Source organism: Patiria miniata, unplaced genomic scaffold, assembly GCF_015706575.1.
Source record: "Patiria miniata isolate m_02_andy unplaced genomic scaffold, ASM1570657v1 HiC_scaffold_2, whole genome shotgun sequence".
Taxonomy (NCBI): Eukaryota; Metazoa; Echinodermata; class Asteroidea; order Valvatida; family Asterinidae; genus Patiria; species Patiria miniata.
The window spans coordinates 12,212,475-12,238,215 of NW_024037058.1; the positions used below are offsets into that span (position 1 = coordinate 12,212,475).

The 25,741-nt window shown below is 41.8% G+C and overlaps 1 pseudogene; it reads left to right on the forward strand.

Annotated features, from left to right (window-relative positions):
- Positions 1-25,653, forward strand: part of LOC119726364 — a 43,975-nt pseudogene extending 18,322 nt beyond the window's left edge.
- The last annotated feature ends 88 nt before the right edge of the window (positions 25,654-25,741 follow it).

The following is a 25,741-nucleotide window of genomic DNA, read 5'->3' on the forward strand; positions in this document are numbered from 1 at the left end:
GTCTGTGTAGACACCATGTCCATATCTTCACTGCAAGGGATGACAATTCTGGCGATTGAGTCCCCCCTTTGTGGCTGATGTATGACATTACTGTCATGTTGTCCACCTGTAGTCGGATGTGTAGGTTGCGTTGATGGTACACCAATGCCCGAAGGGCGTAGTACACTGACAACAGTTCTAGATGGTTGATGTGTAGATTCTGTTCCAATATCGACCATCTGCCGCCTGTGCGGATTTCGGATGTGCAAAGCACCCCATCCTTGGAGTGATGCATCTGTCTGGATCACCACATCCGGTGTTGGATTGAGTAGTGTTTGGCCGTTCCAAATTCTTACGCATTGTATTGAAACGGAACTTCTAAAAATTCTATTTTATGACCAACAACTGACTGAAGTATCCAACTGTCTCTTGTTAGGGATTTCCAATTACAAACAAAATATTGAAGACGACTTGTCTTGAAAGAAATACATGAACATGTATCTACTTTTTTGATTTCTGATCAAACGAACCTCGCTCTGATCTGAATTTGCCACGGCTTGAGGATGCAGATTTATAGGCTGCATACTTTGGCTTGGTAGTATAGCCCGATGATCACCCTTGATAGGAGTTGTTGCCCCGAAATCTTCTGTTTACCGCAGAATAATAAGGAGAAAATATATTCCCCTTGTACGGCCCTGCAGTAGATGTTGCAGTCTTGGTGACTTTGGCTGCTAGTTTATTTGCTTTCTCGGCATCCTCTATGTCCTTGACTAAGTTTCCACCAAAGAGATGGCTCATCGACGGTGAATTTCGTTTGAGGCTTTCAAATTTTCTGTCAAGTAGCTCATCAAAAGCATGTTGTCTTGAAAGAGCTAGACTCTGGCTTGCAGACCCAAGCAGTATCAATGCCGAGGTGACATGATCTTTAACCATACTGGTGTCAACTGTCTCTGGACAGGATGGGTCCACCAAAGCATCAAAAAGATGGGTCAATGGTAAAGCTGCTTTCAGCAGATGATTATGAGAGTCTTTAAGCTTGTCATCTTGAGTTACTAAAGACGATCGAACTTCCTTGAAGGATGACTTTACCTGACTTGGTAATTCTGGAGCCTTGAAATGTGGTTCCTGTTCGACTGGTACTTGATTGGATAGAGTCTCTTCTTTGAACTCTTCATGTCCCAATTTGTTTGAACGCAGGTCTTCCCACCAGGAAAGAACTTTATCCGTCACTGGAAAACCTGATGCCTTGTCCACTCGGATTGAGAGATTCCGATTCAGCGTCACCACCAATCTCCGATATTGCCGGTCCGACACTCACGGAGTCCAAATTCGCACCCGTACCAGGGCCCGAATTACCGCCCCAAATGTTCGGACTCGCCGGCGGAGGAAGCGAGAGCTGTCCAGGGGTTGAGGGATTTCCCCAATGTTGATGATACATCTGTTGGGTAGTGTTAGGAGGCCACTGTTGTGCGGAGTTAAACCACGGAAATGACCAATACGGCGGAGCCATGGGCGCCGCCATATTGAATGACTGCTGCCCGCTAGCGGTAGCATTGCTGGCTGTAGGCGGGAAATTCCATTGTTGTCCGGGGAAGAAAGACGGCCCTGGTTGATTGTGAGGGACGACCCAAGGCGAGGTCTGTCCGGGCTCATTTTCTACCACACGTCTAGCCTGTGGTGCTCTAGACACTTGCGGTATATTCTGCGAGGAATACGCTCTCGTGTCGGTGGCGGAAATTGGGCAAGGCGGCCCGCTTTCCAATTCTTCTGCACGTTGACCACCAGCCCAAGGCGAGGCTGGGGCCTGTGACTTACGCACTCGTTCAACCATAGGCGAGGTTGACGAGGCCGCAGACGGTCCCGAGGCCGTAGACGAAGATCTCAAGGCTGAACCAGGCACATCTTTAGCCTGCTTGTCGTTGGCTTTCCATTTCTTGGTCGACATATCGAAGCAATAAACGTAGAAAAACCGAATTGGTTGTAGCTAAAATTGAACAAGTACGTGAAACTGAAGACGTAGTGTAAAATACGTGTGTGCTAGCCGTACCACAAGAAACAAAGACATGCTTCAATGGTTTCTTGGGGGCTTTATACCCAGCGTGCTAGGGCTAATTTGCATTTTTATGAATGAAGGAATGATCCATTTTCTTCAAAGGGTGGTGCAAACCGTATTACCAGGGACAATAATACACGGTGAGTCTCGACGACGAGGACGAAATATAATTAAGTGCAATTGTCTTAAAAACTCATTAAACGAAGCTGCTGATAAAAAGCTACTGATTAATAAGGTACGATGGGATATGAGAATTTTCGGACCTATCTGTGCGGGTTCTGATTACGTATACACATATTTTACATATAATTATAGCAGCTTAAAATACACACACAAAAATTAACAGATACAAAATACCACAACAATGATCCTGAGCTAAAACATAAGGAAACAGGCAGATCTACAAAGTAGATTGCATTCAAAAACGGATGTTTTTCAGGAGAAAAAAAAAACATCTAAAATTAACTGCAATTATCTTTAAAAATTCATTCGACGAAGCTACTGGTTAAAAAGCTACTGATTAAAAAGGCACCATGGGATAAGATAATTTTTAAACCTATCTGTGCGGGTCCCGGGAGGGGCAGTTTATTGGTAGATCTTAGATTATATGACACTTCACGGGGATGGGGGAGGAGGCTGTGTAATTTATTAGACGGATCCTAGAGTTTCTGAAAATAAGCCATGCACAATTCCTTACGTCTTTAATGAAGTGATTGGATGCCGAGAGAAACTAATGTAGGGTTATAACTCTGCCCTGGGTATATACACCTTATGGCTCTCTTCTGTACCATTTCTATCTTGCTGGACAAGTAGTTAGCCAAGCTGCTGTGCCATACTTGGCAGGCATATTCTAGAACTGGTCTTATCACTGACAAGTAAATTTTAAGTAGGTCAGCTTGATACACACCTGCACGTTTCAGCTGATACAGCATATATAGTCTTTTACTAGCCTTACGAACTATGTGGTCAACATGAGCATTCCAAGGTAGGTCTGAGGACAGTATTATTCCCAAAACTTTGACCTGTGTGACTCTATCAATGATGTTAGGCAAATTGGCTGAATGAGATGGGTCCTTACAAAAACAAATAATGAGTTCTTTGGTCTTTGAAGCGTTGATTTTCATGTCGTTCCTCAGAGACCACTGGGAAGCAATGTCTGCAGATTCTTGAAGTTCTGACGCAGACCCCTTCTTGCAGATTTCAAATATAGTGCTGTCATCCACGTACTTGTACAAAGGGCATGGAGTTTCCAGGTCGTTAATCTGGACCAGGAAATCCTTGGGTCCAGATAATGTTCCCTGCGGAACACCACCACTGGGGTAACCAAACTCTGACAGCACAGGCCCAATTTTGACGCGTTGAGCTCTATCCACCAGGAACGCAGCCATCCAGCGTACTAGGTGATGATCCAGGCCGATGTTTGTGAGTTTCTGAATGAGGATATGGTGATTAATATGGTCGAATGCCTTTGAGTAATCCAACAGCAAGATCCGTACGAAGCAACCAGGTTTGTCAGTCGCCTCGTACCATCGATGCACCATTTCCACAAGAGCGTCTGTAGTGCCAGTCCCAGATATGCATCCAAATTGGTTGGGGTCTATTTTGTCCTTGAGCTGCACGGTCATCCATTGGAGTACGACGGATTCAAAAACTTTAGCAGCGATGGGAGTCAGTGAGATTGGTCTGATATCCCTTTCTACTGACCTATGGGTGTGACTTTGGCACGGGAACGATGTCTGCAGTTTTCCATACGGTGGGAACTACTCCTTCTTCAACAGAACTATTGAAGATGTCAGTTAGAGGAGTAGCTAAGAGGTCTGAGAAGTCACGAAGGATCCATGCAGGTATTCCATCCGATCCCGTAGCTTTGTTGACTTTGATCTTATCCAAAGCTCTTTTCGTTGTACGGACGCTAATGTAGAACTCTACTGGCACCGGGTCTGCTGTCTGGAATACTGGATGGGTTTCGTCCAGGCGGGGGAGATCACTGCTAACAGAGACAAAAAGTCATTGATGTTGTCCGCAAGTGCTTGAAGATCACCATTTGTCATTGTGTTAGCTAGACCCTGTAGACTGTTCTCTCCGCCTAATGACGCACCAATGAGCATCTTCATATTTTTCCAGAGCAGTTCTCCAACGACGCGATCTTGGACTGATAAAAGTTGTGTCGGAGGCGTGAGGCGGAGCGGTTGACTTGGTTACGAAGCATTCTTGCAACCTTGATGTTGCCTGCCATCTTTGCTCTCTGGCGTCTCTGTACCAATTTCCTAAACGAATCGGTGACCCATGGTTTGTCGTTGGTATGCCGGGTCACTATCTTAGTAGGAAAACATGACGCCATTATAGAGTTCTTGGTTCTCTGATAAATGGAACTCTTCTCCTGGCAGCTTTCCGAGTGATACAACTCCTTTCATTCGATCTCAGATAATGCTGACGCAAAGAGAGCTTTCTCTTGCCGGCCCATACACCTAGTGGTGACCTTCACTTTGTGTCCAGTGTTCAGGGAAGGGGCATTTGATGGTGAGAATAGTACCATGTTATGGTCTGATGTTCCAAGTTTGGAAATCACGATCGGCTTATCATAAACTGGTGACAAGTTAGTCCATACCTTGTCTAGAATTGGCTGTTGCCGTGTTGGAGTTTCAACCAGTTGCTTGAAGCCGTAATGGGTTCCAAGAAAGTTGTCTCTCAATTGATTAAAGTCACTTGTCACAACTACGCCACACGACGGGTGCAGACGCAGGATACTATCCACGCAGTTGATAATGTAGTCATGCATTGATGTGTTATCTGCATCAGGTGGGTGATAAATGCAACCAATGGCCGGGGTGGAAAAACGTCGGGGAAGTTTTCGTGGCCTCAGGGACAACCACACTGCTTCATGAGTTTCATCGTTAAGGATCTGCAACCTTTTGTAAGGGATTGTGTTTCTGATGTAGCACGCGACTCCGCCTCCTTTCTGTTTTACTCTGTCCTATCTCTCACATGTAAAACCTGGAAGAGCTACGGCTTCGTCCGTTATGTGATCGTTGAACCATGTCTCTGACACACATGCGATGTCCACTTGATTGTTCTGGGCAACTGCTAGCAATTTGTCAGCTTTTTCAATACTCAGGGAGCGAACATTTAGGTTAAGAATGCATGGGAAAGTCCAGCTTTTGTTAGTTAAACTAACTAAATTGTTCTTATTGACGCCGGCTGAATAACAAGATTGCTGTCGGGCTGTTGTAATTCTTGTGCGTATTGTATGCACTCTGTTGGCTCCGCCCCTGTAGCCTCTGCGGGTAGGTGAAACATTGCACAGTCCCAGGGCCTTAATCCTCTGCCATACTGTATCAGGTAGAACTGCTCAACGGGAGAGTACCGCTGCACCAATACGTTTGAGCTCGCACACAGGGTATACATTCATGGTTGACTGATTTTTACTGTCCAAAGCAGTGGCGGATGAGCAATTTTTTTACAGCCAAAAATCAACTTACGAGTTCATCGATCACGACTAGCACTCACTCCTGAAGATTCTCCAGCTCTTCATTGCACCACAGATATAAAAATGGTCTTTAAACACAATACGGAAACAGTACAAACACGGATAAAAATGAGAGACGAATTTGAGGTGCAGCCACAAGGCGTCACACTCACTTCCGAGTTAAAGCGCAGATGTCTGTCCTAATGTTTTAACAGCTCTTTGTGAATTAATTGACTTTTATAAAGTGGGACGTTCGTGATGGGATCCGGGAATGACCTATGTTCCTGGTGCGTATGCAGCTGGAATCAGCTGTTGTACTTACATGTACAATGTACATAACATACCTTTCTGAAAATGTTACCATACACTGTACATAAGTACATGCACGGTAGACACACCTGATGTTCCCAGTTGGAATAGGAAGGAGTCTGAGTAGAACATTTCACGCATTCCTGAACGGAATTTTTCTTTTTGAAACGGTATTCAATCTTTTGAAACAACCTGGATTTAGGAAAGGAATTCAGTTTTGAAAATTCAAATTTGAAACAAATTCCACCTCTGAAAGAAAAAGTTAGCTTGTGTAATGCAATTGAGCTTTTGAAACAGAATCCAATTTTCAAAAGCCCCCAAGTGCCTTTATAAAAAAGAAACATTAAAAAATATGTATGAAAAGGAAACAAATGTGAGGCATTCTGGCAAAATGAGACGGGACTGGACACAGGCCATATTGGAGATAAAATGCCCCCCATAACAAAAATGAATCAAGATCACCACCCGTGATTTTTTTTTTCGACTTTTAGATTTATTGGTAATCTTTCATTATGTCTACAACACATATTTTAAAGAAATGTTATACAAATCGTAGATTAAAAGTGTGTTTAGGGACAAACCATTGACATCTTTCATTTTCCTGAATACAGAAATTGGATTTTTTTCAGTATTTTACTTTTTGACACATGTTTCTATAAACAGCCATAACTTGTCTGCTGAATTTCCAACTGTAGTTGAACAAACAATACTTTAAGGAGAATTATATTCTACTTCCTACTATCTGCAAACCCTCATGTCCACCTCTGCCAAGTTTTGTCTCATTTTGCCAGCATGTCTCACAAATATGTACTACAATAGTTGTTGACCTTTACCCGAATTGCCACCCTTTCCAGGAAGTGCACCCGTATGACCAGAACGGCCCCGGATTCACGTACGTGATAAGATGGAAGGAGCCAGACGCCGAGAACTGGAACGAGGAACTCGTTGAGGACTACAGGACGACCAGCTACGAGATCGATGACGGTGATATCTACAAAGAGCTGGAGGTGCAGGTGGTGTACATGAATGACCTAGGGGAAGGACCAGCTTCAGAAAAGTCAGGTTTCACTGGAGAAGGAAGTGAGTATTGGCTCAATAAAATTTGAAGGTTTGCATGGTAAAGAGTAGTCTGAGAATCATCCGTTGTCCACGGAGCCCTATCTCCGGTCCAACGTATGATATAATTATCTATAGGCATGCAGATGAAAGGCCGGTTCATACTCGGCGCGAAAGCGAACGCGAACGCGAATTTGTGGCGTCATGGGGAGTTTTCGCGCTGCGAATTCGCTAACGTTGAACACATTTTAACTTCGGCGAATTACGCAGCGAATGCTTCGTGACGTCAAATTCGCATCTCATTCGCATTCGCGTGAAGTACGAACCGGCACTTATGCGACCCCGCGCGCCAGCCAATCGGAGTCGACTTTTACTAAAATCTTGACGTCACTTCATTCCGAAATATGGACTAAGTTTTTGATTGGTCGATTCAGATGCAGTGCCGGACGCGCATAGCTCTGCAAAATCTAGACACGACCGTGATTGGACAGCTTTATTATTGCTTGGCGTATCGCTTAACATATCATTACAGAGCGCGTGACCGCAGACTTTTTTGCTCAATTCACAACATAAAAAAGAATAATAGATGTCTTGTCTAGGTTTTATTTATAGATATCCATGACGATACCCGATATAGAAAGCGCCCGCTGAATGGTCAGAATATCGAGGTCAAGAGTTTTTTTTTGCATAATGAATCGCTGAATCAGCTAGAATTATCATAGATTAGCACATCGACTTGGTAAAGATAGCAATAAGATGAACGTTTACGGGAGCACCATTTAACAAATCTCATATTGTGCGGTTCTAAATAAAACCGGGAGAACTGGAAATTCCGGACAGTATACTCTGCCCATCATCAATCAGGAGAAACCTGACGACGGGCAGTATACTTTCTGAAACTTTGAGTTTCCCCGATCCTTTTCTGAACCTCACCAGTTCACAAAGGAGATTTGTTACATGGTGCCACCGCAAACTTGATCTTATTGAGTATTGGCTTTAAATGACAGAGAGCTGCAGCTTGGCACAGAAATTGGCTGAGTGTTTACTGATTTTTAAACACAGAATGCCACGGTTCATTGGTTACGGTGTATAACTCATTGACGAAGGTGCGTGGGTTCGAACCCTGCCTCGAACATCACGGTGTCCATGCCCTTGGGCAAGACATTTAGGCCCAAAAAAAAAGTCTCCGGTTTCTGGTATGGAGTTTGCCCCAAAAGTGGTGCGGCTACGCGGCTTTTTTTTTTCTTACCTGTTTTTTTTTTTTTTTTGGCTTCAAATGTCGGCTGATGACTGCAAATGGTGCCCGACTAAACTTAGTGCAAGTATATGGGAGTCCAGAGAGGCCACATAAAGCTTATTCTCGATCATAACCCCATCTAAAAACACGTTAAAATTGTGCAGCAGCAGAATTCCAGTCAAACCAGTGAGTTTGGCGGTTTTGAGACATCATCTTGTATTGAAAAAAAAACTTTTTCATTTTGCCGACGCGCATGGCTGCGGCGACGCGCGCGCATACCAGAAACCGGAGACTTTTTTTTTTGGCCTTAACTACACTTGTCTCTCTTCACCCAGGATTATAAATGGGTGCCTGTGAGGGTAGAGGCCGAATGTGCGCTGATATCGGCTGCCGCTGATATCTCGTGGCCTAATGAACGGGGTATTTTTACTGTAAAGCGCTTTGAGATTGTTGATAGGATGGAAAGCGCTATAAGCATTACAATAATGTACAGGTTAACAACCAAACGATTGTGCGATTATGAATGTGACTGGATTTACAGGTTTGCTTTATCTATATTTGTATTAAGCCTGGAACATACATTTGCAGAGCGATACTTTCTGCTTGAATATCAGAAAAAGACTGCCTGACAGAAAATGAAAGACTCATGAAAATTGCCGGATAAGCACATTATGAAAACGGCTGGTTTGAGTGAGACAAAGTAAACAGAAATTGCACTTCATCATGACAGCTCCTCTTTCCGGCCAACATTTAAGGATCTTCCCTTCCGCTCTTCTTGACTGTTGTATCAAATTTTGATTTACCTGTTTTTCTGTAATGATGTCAGCTCCTACGAAAGCACCACAGAATGTACAGGTGATCGCCCAACGGAAGTCGTCCTAACCTGGGATGAAGTGCCTGCCTCGTCTATTAAGGGCATGCTCCAGAAGTTCCTGGTAACTTTTAAATGTATTTTTTTTGCGCGTTATTCATGAACAGTTTTTATATAACACTTTTTGAAATCGCTTATTATTACGCTTTTTTTTAACTGAACCTGAGCATCAGTAAATTAGTAGTTTTCTAAATATGGAATGTTCTTTTAGTTTAATTATGTTACTTGCTGTATAGTCCCACTTATGAATTTATCTATTTATTTCTATTTCATGCATTACTAGTAGGCATAATGAAAACAAGGATTCCTAGGCTCTGTAACTCGAAATCCTGACAAAACCTTCAGAGAGAAGACAATGAGAAGAAATGACAGTTTTGGAGATGGGAGGAAAACCCCAAAAGAAAATTTGGGGAAAACCCGCGGAGTCGTGTAGGGACTGAAAACCCAATCGTCATCTGGTCCGGGCAGGAATCAAACCCTGGCGATAACGATGTGTGGCGGAAATTTGAAAAGTGTGATCGGTCCGTATGATTCGCGGTCCGTCAAACTTGTCCAAGATGTTACCAGGACGATAGCGCTGCCACCAGGCGGAAAATAGAGTTAGGGTAAATCCAACATGGCCGCCTCCTTGTTTCTAAAATCTGTTCGGATTGGCCTAAAGTTTTTAACTTTTTTACTTTGAGTGATGGATGTACAGTATAAATTATTGATTTTTCAGATGAATAAAAACTTTGTTGTGTATAGTAATTTTTGCTAGTTTACAACTTGTGGGCGTGGCTTATTTACTACGCGTACGCGCAGGCTGTGTGTAAGGCGCGCGATCCAAAGAGTATAAATAGGGCAGATTTTTGTGAATTCGGGGTTCGGGTGATTTAGTTAACTGAGTTTGCATTTGTCGAGTTGTAGTACTGCTGATCTCTGAGACGTTGAGGAGTGGAGGAGCTGAGGAGCTAGTGAAAGAGCTAATAGGCACGTACAGAGCTGGTTTTAATGTTTACATTAGCGTGCAGATTCACTGGGGAGAAATAGTCATTATAAATTAAGTTAGGGAGGTTTGGAATTAAGAAGTTGAGGAGTAATTGGGGAGCTGAGGAGCCAGCTGAGGAGCCAGTTAAGGAGCTCTTAGGCACAAACGGAGCCAGGTTGTTATTCGCCTATTCGCTAGGGGAAAGTGGTTTACTTAAATCTTAATTTAAATTAGGGAGGGTTGGAATTAAGAAACTGAGGAGTAAGTGAGGAGCTGAGGAGCCAGCCGAGGAGCAGAGGAGCCAGTTAAGGAGTTGAGGAGCAGAGGAGCCAATTGAGGAGCTGAATTTGGAGGACACCTTGTAAGTCACTTATTATTGGAATGGAATAGCTGGATAAACTAATCTAAGGTCATCTAAGTTATCTCAGGAGCTAAGCAGATTCAAGAAACTACTGGCAGACCCGTCAGAGGCCTTGACTTAGCGAGACATTTGGACTGGCAGACGGAATTGTCTAGTCGTGTTTATATTTGGGAAACTACCGGCAGACGGAATTGCCTAACGTAGTGATATTTGTTTTTGAACAGGTTTTAGTATTTCTTAATCTGCGTCTAAAGTTCGTAGTCAAAATATATGACCCAGTGAAGAAGTTAAGTGAAGTGACAAACAGTCTAACTAGTTCCTAAGGACTGACTCAAGAAAGATACCCCTCAGGCAAATCTTCAGCACAACTAGAAAACTAGCAATTTAATTCAAAACTGAACAACAGTCAAAAGAACAATGCCAAGGATGAGCTTAAACTTAAATTAATTCAAAGCTGAGAAAATACAGTAAATGGCAGTGCACTTTGCACTGGTGAGGAACGAGTCTATGGGCCGAATCTCTGGAATTTATTTACCCGAAGGGGGGAGGAATACCTTTAAAGGATAGTGCTCTCTGCACTGGGAGGCAAAACAATCAGTCTCTAAGTTATTCCCTAAACTTTACTTATAAACTTAACAACGGGCAAATCCTATGCCCTTATAAAAACAATACGACAATAGGCAATTACGTCTGCCTGTTCAAAAACAAATATCACTACGTTAGGCAATTCCGTCTGCCGGTAGTTTCCCAAATATAAACACGACTAGACAATTCCGTCTGCCAGTCCAAATGTCTCGCTAAGTCAAGGCCTCTGACGGGTCTGCCAGTAGTTTCTTGAATCTGCTTAGCTCCTGAGATAACTTAGATGACCTTAGATTAGTTTATCCAGCTATTCCATTCCAATAATAAGTGACTTACAAGGTGTCCTCCAAATTCAGCTCCTCAATTGGCTCCTCTGCTCCTCAACTCCTTAACTGGCTCCTCTGCTCCTCGGCTGGCTCCTCAGCTCCTCACTTACTCCTCAGTTTCTTAATTCCAACCCTCCCTAATTTAAATTAAGATTTAAGTAAACCACTTTCCCCTAGCGAATAGGCGAATAACAACCTGGCTCCGTTTGTGCCTAAGAGCTCCTTAACTGGCTCCTCAGCTGGCTCCTCAGCTCCCCAATTACTCCTCAACTTCTTAATTCCAAACCTCCCTAACTTAATTTATAATGACTATTTCTCCCCAGTGAATCTGCACGCTAATGTAAACATTAAAACCAGCTCTGTACGTGCCTATTAGCTCTTTCACTAGCTCCTCAGCTCCTCCACTCCTCAACGTCTCAGAGATCAGCAGTACTACAACTCGACAAATGCAAACTCAGTTAACTAAATCACCCGAACCCCGAATTCACAAAAATCTGCCCTATTTATACTCTTTGGATCGCGCGCCTTACACACAGCCTGCGCGTACGCGTAGTAAATAAGCCACGCCCACAAGTTGTAAACTAGCAAAAATTACTATACACAACAAAGTTTTTATTCATCTGAAAAATCAATAATTTATACTGTACATCCATCACTCAAAGTAAAAAAGTTAAAAACTTTAGGCCAATCCGAACAGATTTTAGAAACAAGGAGGCGGCCATGTTGGATTTACCCTAACTCTATTTTTAGCACACACAAACACATGGCAATGGCAGTGCATGAAAACAGCTGACGGTTGGTGAATACTAGCGATAAAATAAGTCATCAAACAGTTATAAAAGTGGATGGAACCTAATAAAAAGTTACCCAGGCGTACAGGTGAGTCTAAGAAAATGACCAGAGTGGCATTTTCGTCACAGATGGAAGGCGAGGAAAGAAACCACTGCGCTATTGAACCTGTCACAACTCGAATGGACTTTTAAAAATAACTATTCCCCGTACATTCTTTGACTACAGACCATGCATTAACCCAGGGGGCGTGGGTTTGATTCCTTCCGGAGCAAACCTGTGAAAATTTGTTCTGTTTAAAAAAAATAATAACAAATCTTTCATAGGCCCCTGGAAAGCAATGAGCAGTGCAAAGGATGTTTTCTTCATTGATGAAGACACATGTTAAATTTCAAGTTGAAACGGAGATTAAATACGCAGGTAAACATTGTTGGTAGATTTCTGCAAAAACAGATTTAAAAAACACATCTGTAATTCTGAGGACATTGGTTTGTATTGATCTCTTACAGGTTTACTATACCATGGTAGAGGCACAGGCCCAGGGCCAGGAGCCTGCAGAGTGCCTGCCCAACACAAACTGTCGTGTGGGCGACCTCACCCCGTACATGAACTACCAATTCCAGGTGGCGGTCCGAAATGGTCAACGTGAGGGCGAAAAGTCGGCTCCTGTCTCATTTCAGATGCCTGAAGGAGGTAAATAATATGTACTGACCAAATTGGTGTGCATCGATGTTTTATTGAATCATTGAATACCTGTGGTTTAAGAAGGTAAATTGCCAATTTTAATGAGCACATAAATTGTGTCATCAAAGGCAGAAGCATCAGTGTGATAGCCGAGTGCAAAAAAAAACTTTGCAAACTTTTGCTTGTTTTGGACCGAGATAGATTATCCTTTTTGTACTTGATATCGTTTAATTCAAAACCATTGATCATTGAGCTCAAGTGGCTTAATTTCTGGTTTCAAATCTCAAGGACAAAAATACTGTACAGTGAGTTATCAATTGACTTCACAGCGTTTGCTCCCTCAGATGTAAAACAATAACACAGAAGATGTAACTGTTGAAAAAAGTGAATTTGAACTGTTAAAAGGGGGGAAAAAGCAAAGGGGTGTTCCATGATTGTGTACAAGTCACAGGCAATTTATTTCGCAGTGCAATCTAACCCCACGTCTGTTTTATTCACTCTGTAGAGTCTGGACCTGTATTTGGTATGTCTATTGTCCCACTGTCTGACCGCATCCTGGTGAAGTGGGGCAAGCCGGCTTCCCCCAACGGTGTCATCAACGGATACTACCTCAGCTTCAACCCCTGTAAGTATTGGGGCTGCTCCGCTCTATCCAGTCTTCGGATTCAGGCACCTCTGTAACGTAAATTTAAGCAGCTGGGCAGTGAAATGACAATTGATTTCTCAAAACTTGGTGCTGACGTAACAACAGTTTTAGTCGGCTGTTCTTGAATGATTTCTGTTCGGTCACAAAATAGTCGATGAACATTCTGTCACAGTTGAAACAGGAATTCATTTCCCTCCAAACATGAAAGTGCAATCTTACTGCATCAACCTTAATAGGTTAAGCAATAGCAGGCTCCACAGTGCCTGCTACTAAAATATAGGTTTTCCCGGTCAATATCCGAATTTTTCGAATCATTTTCATTATCAGCCATTCAGTTTCGCTTGAGTTTTGCACATGCGATCAAATTGGGATTTCTTTTTCATTTTGGGGCATCCAATTTCATTTTTAGGCAGCCAAGATTTTGCACTGAATGTTCGTTTTCGTTGTGGGGCATTCTTTTTGTTTTGGTGCATTCAAGACTTACCTTGTAGCATTCTTAAATTAAGTCTTTGCTACCTTTTGACGGTTGACTCATTCAAATTAGCGAACGTCGGTGCGCTTATCGCGTATTACCATGCTTTTCGTTTCTTATTCGTTTTGGGGCAATTGCTTTCATTGTTTGGGCATTCCAATTAATTAGATGTTTTAATGATACATTTTCCCATTTTGCCTCGATTTTAATTTTTCCCATAAAAATCTTGGTGACTGCAAAATTTACAATGCAACTAGTTAACTGATATGAGGGATACAATATGTACCAAAATAATGAAATGAAAATGGCTAAGATAATCTCTTTTCTACATGTTTAAACGTTTGATCAAGGGGCTTCTTTTAACGTTGACGAGTTCTTGACGTGAAAGACATCGGGGCATGTATGTTTGGCAATGGTTGTACCATCGGTGACACTTCTCTTGGGTGATTTCTTAAAGATTTCTTCCGTGTGTCTGATCGAACACTAATTTAAAGGGCAAATGCAAATACACAACTTGTATTTTCAAGTTTCAAATTTTTCCATTTTGAAGGGTGGTTTTTGGTGCCTTCTCCCTTTTTATGCTGATACAAAGTTCCATATTCATGAGCAAAACTTCGATGTCATTCTGGGCAGATAAATGTAAACAGGCTATTTCAGCACACAAAGTTGCTAGAATTTTGGATATTTTGCTGCCATAAATTTCTTTTCTTTGATGATTTTTTGTTGTGTCAGTACATGTCAGTAAGCTAATGAGCAAACATTTTTCAGTAATGGTTTCAATTAGCAAATTTTGGCTGAAGAATTTGAAAGAAAACCCCACAACTGAACAGTGTCTACCTGAACTCGCATCACAGCAACAGCGGGCTCAGTAATTCGGAAAAGCATGGAAACTTGTAAATGATAAAGACGTGCGCTTTGCAATAAAAATAACCAATAACGGATGTCAAAATATATAGTTTTTATACATTTCAGAGGAGTAGAAAGTTGCGCAAAATATATTCCTGAGATAAAGTAATTGCACGGCCCCTTTATAAGAAAGAGAGGTGTGCATTTACGGATTGAAGACATCAGATATGATTTACGCCGAGATAATTCAAAGTTTTACGTGTACGAAGTCTTAAACATGCTTGACAAAATGTGAAACATGTTTGCCCATTAATGAAAATGAATGCACGATCAACCCCTTGCTAGTGATTCAGACGAAACTGAATGAACAACGCGATACTTTTAATTTGAATCCATCTTTTACAGGGACGAGTGAAGCTAAAATGCGATAGATTGCTCGGATAGTGAAATTGAATGATTCTTTTTGATTGTTGAATGGCGATGTGCATGATCTTTCAATTTCAATCTAAATGGAATGAGCCAGGCGCTAAATTGAATGAAAACTTGGTGAAATTGGCCGGGGAAACCTATACTATGTTCCTCATTTATATAGGTTTTCCCGGCAAATTTCCTAAAATGTTCGTTCACTTCTGAAAATCGGTCATTTATTTTCGTCTGAATTTGAATGCACGTCTTTAATCCCATTTCAATCTAACGAAAGTTCCGTCGTTTTCATTGTCCGTGCAATCGGTTTTGAGAAACAGACGGCCAATTACGTTACCTGTGCATTCATTTTGCTAGCGAACCTTTTCTAAATCGATTTCAGGTACAGCTAATTTAATTGACAGTTTAATAGTAAAAAAGAAGCCCTAATTGTATCTGAAATACAATGGTGCATATTTGAAATCGCACTCTAGAAGTGAAAAAGAAGTGTTGGAAATAAATCTGAATGGACATAAACGAAAAGTGCTGCTCAATTACTTAATTGATTGAACTGAAATGGAATCGAATGCTCTGATATCGAAAATGAAACTTGTGTTCAGAGCGATTCAGACGAAAATGAATGACCGATTTTCAGAAGTGAATGAACGTTTTAGGAAATTGGCCTGGAAAAACTATACTTCTGTTTATTTACTTATTTCTAGTAATGAAAGAAGGATTCCTCAAAAGCGCCCATGGCATTTAAGCTTGCGAGCCCAAAGAAACATGTCGAGAGAAGATAATGAGAAGAATTACAATTTTAGAGGGGGAGGAAAACCCCAGAACAAATATTCTGGAGAAAACCCACGGAATCCGTTAGGGACTGACACCCTATGCACACGTTGGCCTAGGCGGGATGCGAACCCGGGTCACAGCGGTGGAAGACGAGCAAAGTACCGCTATGCCAACCTGACTCTTCTGTTTGTGAAAATGTCTCACATGTAAAAGTGTCCTCATAGAGATCGCCTTTAAAGAGGCAAGTTAAGGCATCCACAAAAATTGATTATTACCAATAACCTTTCTTTCTCTCTGTGACTGTAGTCGATTGGATTGATTTGGGAGAGGAGACCAGAGTTCCCATTGGGGACCCAGAGGCCGATTCCTACAAGGTGGAGTCCGCACAGCCCGACACCAACTACCGCATCTCAATCTACGCCACCAACGGGTATGGCCTCGGCCAAGCGAACACCCAGGAGGTCACGACGCGAGTTGGTGGAGGTAGGTGGAATCAGAGAGTTATGATCTTCAGACCATTTTTTGTACCAGTCACAAATCTTCTTTCGCAAGTCCAGTCGCCGGTTACAGGTGATGAGCAATAACAAAGGAATGCCAATAGTCACAGTTCATTTGGATAACTTGTGAATTCACTGGAAGACACATGATGGACTCTTCTTCTTTTTCTATTTGTGATTTTACAGTGCCACCCAAGCCTCTTTTCGCTGATGCCCAGATCGCGCCCGGAAGGACGTACATTAACGTGACCTTTATCCAAAAGGACGAGGGCGCCGCAGCCAACGAGTTCTACGTTTTGTACAAGGAAGCACGTAAGACTCTTTTAATTGTCTGGTACAATAACCCTAGAAAATTGACTGTTGTCGATGTTAGTGCGTGCGCTGTAACAAAATTCTACTGTATTTTATAGTTAAGGTCATATCACAGTAGTGAACCAATTAAAACCAAAAGAAAACAAGGTGCGATGGTATTTCTTGGTGTTATTTGTTGTTTTTTCTCTCTCCCCCTCTCTCTCTCTCTCTCTCTCTCTACTCCTAAGACGACGAAAATGCGGACTTTGCGGAGACTCAGCGCGTGGACCTGCTAGATGGAAACACGACCACGGTTCCTGGCCTGGAGGCTGGCACAGAGTACACCCTGCGGATTGTGGCTGTCAATGATCAAGGAGAGGTAGCCGGAAACGACGAAAAGGCCAGGACAATTGCAGACGGTAAAAGCATGTGGCATATGCAGCTGTTTCGGCAAGTCCGCCGAAAAAGCTCTGGTTTTCCTTCAGACTATATTCTTTTGAGCTGTTCGGACACTCTTGATAAAATTTAGGGTTTTGTTTCTTTCCGCATAGTTGGGGAAAAGTCTTTGTTTTTGTTCTTTTGAGCGATTGCGAACTTTAAGACACTTTCCCTAATGCATGAACACAATATACTTGTCAGTTGTGCCACATTCAGAACAAACAGCCAAGTCGTAGACAGACTGAAGTGGTTTATGAGGGAAATCTAGTGTTAAGAGGACAAAAAATACGACAATATACATTACTACACCTCATAAATATTCATGATCAAATTGAAGCGCGTCATTGGCAGATTCCGCCGCGCGTCCGGGAAGTAAAAATGATACGCGCCCAGGTGACATCATCCCGGTGAGTATCCCCTTGCTGCCGTGCGGTAGTTTTTCTGGTAGCACCAAAAATTCACTTGGAACTCGCCTCGTATAGAACATGTAAAAAATGTAGTATGTGGCATGAAATCTTTACGGAACCAGTCTGTTGTTGTAGTCCTTGTAACTACTGCAGTAAAGACAAATTAAAGAGTGATGGCACCAGGCTTTTTCATAGACTGACGAAGAACTTGAATATCTTGTACTGAATAAAAATTCAAAATCTACGAAGGCCATTATAAACAAGGCAGTGAGGCCACTAAAAAGGCAGTGAGGCTACTATTATGAGGTGTAGTAAAACGATTACAGCATGGTTATTTCTGGAAAGTAGTTGGAAAACTGGTCCCTCGGTGTAGGTCAGCTTGACTACCTCCCTCCGCGTCGGGATGTAGTCAAGCTGACCTACACCTCGAGACCAGTTATTCCCACTACTTCCCCTCAAACCATGTTGTATTTGTATAATACGCCCTATGCACGCCAATGCACTTGGTGCCGGGATAGGGGTTCCGTTGGGTTGGTTTTGACCAAGCCAAAACATGATGCGCCTAAGAAACTCGCATTTTCAACCTTCAACCACTTTTCCAGATTGATACAAAAGCGGGTGTCATTAGGATTCAGAGAAGTCAACTTCAGGTCTGAAAAGCCATTTTGGAACAATCAAACAATCCTGACACTAATCTGACCACAATTACTACAGAAATTCTAAACTTCTTATATTTCAGTGCTTTTTCATACATCGATTCTTCCGCACCCCCACTTTTGCACGTATCCGATCAACTTCCAATTTGGCATGCTCTTATACCACCATCTGAATATGTGCCGCGAATCATGACGTCACGATGACATCATCGCTGGTCACGTGACACACCCGTAAAGTTGCATTCTTTTCAGGCCAGTATCTCCTGACCTGTCCCATTGGGTTGAATCTTTGCATGTTTCTATACTTGGCTGTGTTATATGCGACATTTGAGGTGACCTTATAATTACGTCATCATACAGTTTTATATGAATTTTTTTCTTGAATTGTTTTTCCGTATCGCACGAATGCAACTAATTTATGTGTTTAGAAATAGGTGTGTACAATCATACATACTTGTGTGACTTCACAATGATGTCATTAATAATGTCATTTTTTGCAATTTTATAGTCAAGTTCATCCGAATTTCAATGCGAAATTTACAGTTTTTTTTCTTTTCTGATGGTCACTTTTGACATAAAATAAATCATATTCTAATGAGACTTTATAATAACAACAACCCTATGGTAAAATTATTTCTCAAAATGTGACAACATCATGACATTATAAGGTGTCAAGTTACATTACATTAAAGGTCATTTTTCGAAGCACAATATCTACAAGAGCGGTTGAGTTCATGCGTGGTATGTACACAGACAGGGGTGTGTTATTTAAGAAAATGGAAGTGAGGTCACATTACATTAGAGGTGCTGTTTTGAAGCCCTCAAGGACGACAGGTGCAATTGGGTTGATACTTGGAATGTACATGACGGTAATGTGCTATAATATGGAAATTGTGATAATGTCATGATGACATCACCAGGTGTTTGTTACAAGATGATATTTTTAATGAATTTTTCTTTTTCTTAGCATATTCAATAGATTAATATCAATTCTGGTTTTTCGTCTTCGTTCTATCCATAGACTTTGTAATTCATTGTTCTTGACAGCACTTTTGGCAATAATTACTGTCAAATATCACTCAAAGTTAATATAGGCAAAGACCTCAGAGCAAAATCGTGTCTCGACAAGTGACGTCATGATGACGTCACCCTGCGTGCATAATTCAATGACCTACATCCGGAGAACTGTAGGTCCGATTGGGTTGAAATTTGGTATGTATGTATACCGGGATGTGTTATAGGTAAATATTGAGGTGACGTCATGATGACGTCGTCGTGGGTCATATAAAGTTATCTTAAATGTGCACCAGTATGTGCTATATCTAGAGAATTACAAGACATTACAAGACTTAGACTCATGGACCTTTGTCGGTACACGAAATTGAACCCGAATTTGCCTGACTGCACATGGACGAAAAAAGGTATGAACTCATAAAACATCATGATGCAGAAAATCCCTATGTTCTGTTCATTGAACAGACATAGACATGTAGTCTTTCGTTTGTGCTGTTGAAAAGCATTACATTTACAAACCGGGTGAGTCAAAAAAGGAAACCCAAATGCCGCCCTCTATTTTCTAAAGATGTTCCGCATGTAGCACTTTTCTGATCTAGGATGTGAAAGCCCCATTAAAAAGAAACTTTCTTTTTCACCTTCAATTTCGCCCTCTTCCAGACGCAAAAATATCTTCTTCAGTGAAGCTTTTGATCTCATTCAAAAAAGAATCATTCAAATCACTCATATACTTTTTTACTTACATAATGTTGTACACAAACAGATTTATAAACGTTCGTCCACGGCATCATATTTTAGCATTTTTAAAGGTAAAATGGTGATTATTTTCCAGGCCACATACGAATGCCGTGCGCGTACCGCTTCAAATGGTCCCCAATGATACACTTCGCTGTGCAAGTATAAAATTATATAGATAGGGGCGCCGACAGACGAAATACTACTGTCTATAGTGAATGGTCCTCAAGTCTAACATTTTCCCAAAACCTTACTCTGCCCATTGCGAGGATGACCCACAACCAGTGACCCCACAGTGCTGCAGCGAGCGACATTAAGTCAGGCCCGGATTACCCAGTAGGCACAGTAGGCACTGTGCCTCAGGCCAACAAAAATGTTGGGGGCTTACGAAAAATTGGGGGCCTACAATAATACCGCAGTGTGCCATAAAACACATATAGGCCTACCCACACCACACCCACGAGCAGAGGGTCTCTCTCCAAGTTTTCGATTTCACCAACTGACGCTGTATTACATGCAGGCCCTACGTATACAATTAATCGTTCTAAAGCAGGTGCTAACTGCGAACTAAGGGCGTCGATCGGTCAGAGCGGGGGGACATGTTGTTCCCCCAATTATTTTCTTCCCTGATTAAATAATTGTAGTCTACAGGGTGAGTCAAAAAAACCGAAACTCAAATGTCGGAATATTGTTTTAGTGAAGTTCTGCATGTAACACCTTCAAAATTCAGAATATGAAAGACCAATTCATAAGCTTTCTTTTAGTACAAGAATCATTCAGATCGCTTATGTAGTTTTTAAGTTACGGAATTATAAACACAACCACCGTTTTAAAGTTCTGTCCATGGATCACAAAAAAATGTGTGATTTGGTTTCGTTTTGCTGAATGAACACTTACCTTCTTGTGATTGGTCGACAGAACTTCAAAACGGTGGTTGTGCTTAAAATTCCGTAACTTCAAAAGTACATAAGTGATTTGAATGATTTTTGTGCTAAAAGAAAGCTTTTGGATTGGGACTTCATATCCTAGATTTTGAAAGTGCTACATGCAGAAATTCACTAAAAACAATAGTCCCAACATTTGGGTTTCGCTTTTTTTTTACTCGCCCTGTACTTGATTCTGTAGCTCAGAATAGCCGATTCAATGGCTCCCAACTCATTAATGATGTTTAAATGATGATATTTTGCTAAAACCTTGCAAGTAGTCAGAAATTACGTCACATTGAGAACCTCTAGAATCATTTTAACCCCACGCTGTTTAAGCTTCGCACGCTAATTAGTTCTCATCAGGATACACATGTTTGCATGAACATCCCCCTCCCCACTTGTGAGTTTGATGCCCTTGGTGCGAGCAGGCTTTTACAGCTAGGACCTATATCAGTTTGGCATGGCTTGATTTGTACAGTGCTTTGTACGCTGAATAGGGGTCGGTGGCTTGGGCGGAATAGGGCCTACGGAACACTGGTGCTGGGCTTACAAAACACTTAATCCGGGCCTGCATTAAGTCTTCATTTTATAGTGAGGTACCTTTACTGAAAAAATCTGACACGGTGGACAAAAGCACCATTTGTTCACCAAAGCATCTCCATGGTATACCTTTTCGAGAAAAAAAAGACGGACGCAAAAAATTGAATGATGGGAAGGGCAATATATGACGTCATTATGACGTCATCAGCTAATTATTACATGAAATAAATATGAATTGATAATATCTTTAGAACTACAAACATCACAACAACAAATGTGGCATCAAATGAAAGGGAACAACAAGATTTTTCATTTGAGTGGTATGTCAGTGGGATGGAATGTAGTACAGGGTGTTTTTTGGCCAAAAAGCCCTATTTTGGTAAAAGAAAATGGTGCTAAAATCATGGATTGGGGTAATCATTTTGGCACCTTGTTTTAACATGCAAACCGTGAGTGGTATTGTGAGTTTTTGTTCTTAGGTCAGAGAGAATGGTTCAAATACTATGCCAAGAGAGTTTTCGTAATTGATTATCGGTATCTTAAATGTTGAAACTTATTCCAAAGATAGGCGGACAAAAAAACGTAATATAAGTTACAGTCGGGTGCCCATCCGAGTGTATTTCAGTTATAGGTTAATCACGTGTTACGATGTGGAGCTTGAAGGGGTTGGGCAGTCTGCCGAGTGTATCTGCGATCACCATCATAGCACCAGGTTTGTAGACATCGTCGAAGTCGCATCCTTGTAGCTTAATAAAACGCTGCAAGCGGGGTGGTGCACTGGCTAGGATTTTGCGCCAGATCGTAACCAATGGTTTTAATGGTCAGTGACGACAATGAAGTTGCAGCCGAATGAAGTTGCAGCAGTGACACAGCTTCCTCTCGATATTCGAGAATATGCTCTTGGCAGAGGGTCTATAGGCTCTTTAAGGAAAATGCGATCGGTTTACCTTCATGGCTGATGCCCAATCCTCTTTCAGATGTATCTACTTTGAGGAAGGTTTTTTTATACCAGTGGGTCGGAGAATCGTAGCCAGGACTGAGTTGAGATGGAGTGTTTCAGGGTTATAAAAGAAGTTTGATGGTCCTCTTGCCAGAGAAATGGTACATCTTTTCGAAGAAGATCACAGAAGGGAGCAACTTTGTCTACGCAATGTAGGGTGTAGTGTGAGACAATGTTGACTTTAAAGGAACCAGCGGTTTCCATCAGGGCGATGAGGCGTTCGGTGCTCGTCATGCTCTCCAAGGGACACCGAATACTGCAATGTCGTTGCGGTGATTGTTCCAACGCATCAAGGCATCTAGCTTATTTCGCCATCAATATTTTTGGAACTATTGTCTTGGCTTACTGGTAAGCCGATGAGTGGGCGACGAAAGCTGTTACAACCAAATTGTATGTTGTCAGCTCTTCAGACTGCTCTAGATGAGCAGACCAATACCCTGCTTTTGACGTCTAGCTTGGAGAAGAACCTTTCCAGCGCAAAGTCTGGCTTGAGCTACTCAAGAGTGGGGATCTGTAGAAAACATTATGTGTTTAGCTGCTTGGGATCCGGACACACCCTGAATGGGCCGTCTTTTTTGGCAGTTGCTGTGATTGAGCTGCACCCGTCCGTGTGATGGGAGACTTTTCGTATGACCCAGCCTTTCTCCATCTTTTTCAGCTCGGCCTGCGGTTTTGGTTTGACATGAAAGCTGTACCTACGTGGCGGATTTATGTGGGACAGAGTATCTGGCTTGAGGCGTCTAAGTCGTCGAAGGTATTAAACTGCGTTGGGAGCCGGTCCTTCAGGCAGCGGCAGCGGAACGGGTTTGAAACTAGGGGGGGGGGGGGCATCACCGAAAAGGGGCACTTGCTCAGCATTGCTTTTTTTGCACATCCGAGCTGAAAGGTCGACACGTGTTTTTCACCGGACATTGGCCTCCGTAAAATCAAATGGGGGAGGGGGGGGGGCTGGAACCTGTGAACTATGCATTATGTGCCCATTTTCAGAGCGTATTGTATTCATTTTGGGGCTTGGTTTTCATATTCGTCGTTTATATCAAAATCATCTATTGGGAAATGGTTACTTCTAAGAAATAGTAAGATACTTTGAGGCCATTTTTTTAGCTCGAGGGGACACTTTTATTCTCTCATGTAAATGAGGTTTTTTGACCCAAAAAGTGGTTTTTTTTGCCCCCAAAACCACCCTTTACTACATTCCATCCCACTGACATACCACTCAAATGAAAGATCTTGTTGTTCCCTTTCATTTGATGCCACATTTGTTGTTGTGATGTTGGTAGTTCTGAAGATATTATCAATTTATATTTATTTCATGTAATAATTAGCTGATAAGTCATAATGACGTCATATATTGCCCTTCCCATCATCCAATTTTTTGCGTCCGTCTTTTTTTTCGAAAAGGTATACCATGGAGATGCTTTGGTGAAAAAATTGTGCTTTGGTGAAAAAATTGTGCTTTTGTCCACCGTGTACCGATCCTTGGCATTTTTGTCACTAAGGTACCTCACTATAACCTGTTGAATTTGTGAATTATTCTTTATCATTTCACTAGCACGGTGCACTCCAAGGGCGTTGGGGATGGAAAATAGAAACATCCCGGACAACAGCATAACGGCATCGTCCGTCCATAGTAGTAGCTATCTCCCAAGCACCGCTCGACTTAATGTAGGTAGGTATCGCATCCTTTCTATAAAAAATCAACGATCCTATATAAGTAATGGGCATTTATGTTATGGTAAACTTTTAACGGTGATATTTCCATATTTATGTTGTGCCTAGTTGCCTCATGAATATAATGATAAATGAAGTCATTTGTTTTTCTGCTTATGCTTCCTTGCGTAACTTAGTAGTGCTGTGTCATTAGGGCCCAATTTCATGGCGCTGCTTAACAACAACAAAGACTCTACCAAAACATTTTTGCCAAGACATAATCGCAAACATGAGTTGTTAAGAAAAGTATGGTTTTATATGGCTTCTTTTGGACTATTTGCTTACATTATTGATGCACAGTTCGTTATTACACATACACATGAATGAAGTCATTCTGTAGGCACCGAATGGTGACCATAGAACTCGGTAATTACCAAAGCCATACAATTAATGGGCCAAAGTTGTCGTTCAGTGGATTTGCCGGATAGTTCTTTAGTTCATTGTTTTGTGAGAATTTCAATATGAGGCCCAATTTACACTAGAAGTGCGGCGTCTCGCAGTAAAAGCCATTTGAGAGAAAAATATCGCGGAACTATACAAATTCATGTTGATGACTAATGAAAGGTTTAGGTCAAACGGTATGACAAGGCTCTATATATAAACCACCCAAACGGTGATTGGTCAGAAATGCAGATTTATAACGTGATATTTTGGAAATTACAATGTACTTCTTTTTAAAAAAAGTCCTTCATTTGATCCAAATAACCTGTTGTTTACCAATGGAATTAAACCAACATTTCAGATCATGTAAAGAGGGCATGAACAATGATATTGAGTGTTATATCAGTTTTGTGCAAGAGGATAATATTTAAATGCCGTACGAAAAACTACTTACTTTGGGAATGTCGATACAGTGGAGGAAACGGTGGCGGAAGGTGCGTGCAGCGGCCGAAAGCTTCTGAAGGAATGCAGAATCATCCCTAATGTCATTGCACGCCTCCTCGGTCGTTTGTTGTTCCAAACGATTGAGGAGGAGTGCAGTGACATCAAGGGTGATCTTGCATTTCTAGAAGCTTTCTGCCGCAGCACGCCCCTTCCACCACCACCTCCAGTGCTGTATTGACATTGGAGGACGCCAAGTCGAAAGTGGCAGATTGTGAAAATGAGTATTTATTTTTTTTCGTATGGCGAATAAAATCTTACCCTCTTTCCCAAAACTGATGAAACTCGCTTCATAAACTTTGTCATATGCCTTGTTTAACATTATTTGTAATTCCATTGGTAAACAACAAAGTAAATATTTAGAATCAAAAGTAGGAATAGAAACTGTTCGTCGGAATAACATTCACCTTTTCAGCCATACCTTTCTAGTGACTGTATTATTGGAGTAAAATTGATAAATCGTAGTGATTGTACATCTTCTGATTGTAGGCATTATTTTTTAATTTGCGTATTGGAACATTCCCAACGCTAATAATAAAACCATTATATCATCCACAGGAACCCAAGGATGGGTACCAAGCACTCCAGCAGATCAGTGGATTCAGGTTGACCTGGGTAAAACCACGACGGTTACCGGGCTCACCATGCAAGGACACCTCAGCGTGACTGTTGTCATGTCAGGGCGTTTTCAGTCCAGCACAGCCTCACAGCTGAGTTAGATGACTGGCAGAGTTTAACCAATGCTGACGGTGGAGCAATCAGAGTGAGTTACAGAGGGCGCTTTCCAAACATTCAGTCATCTTTATT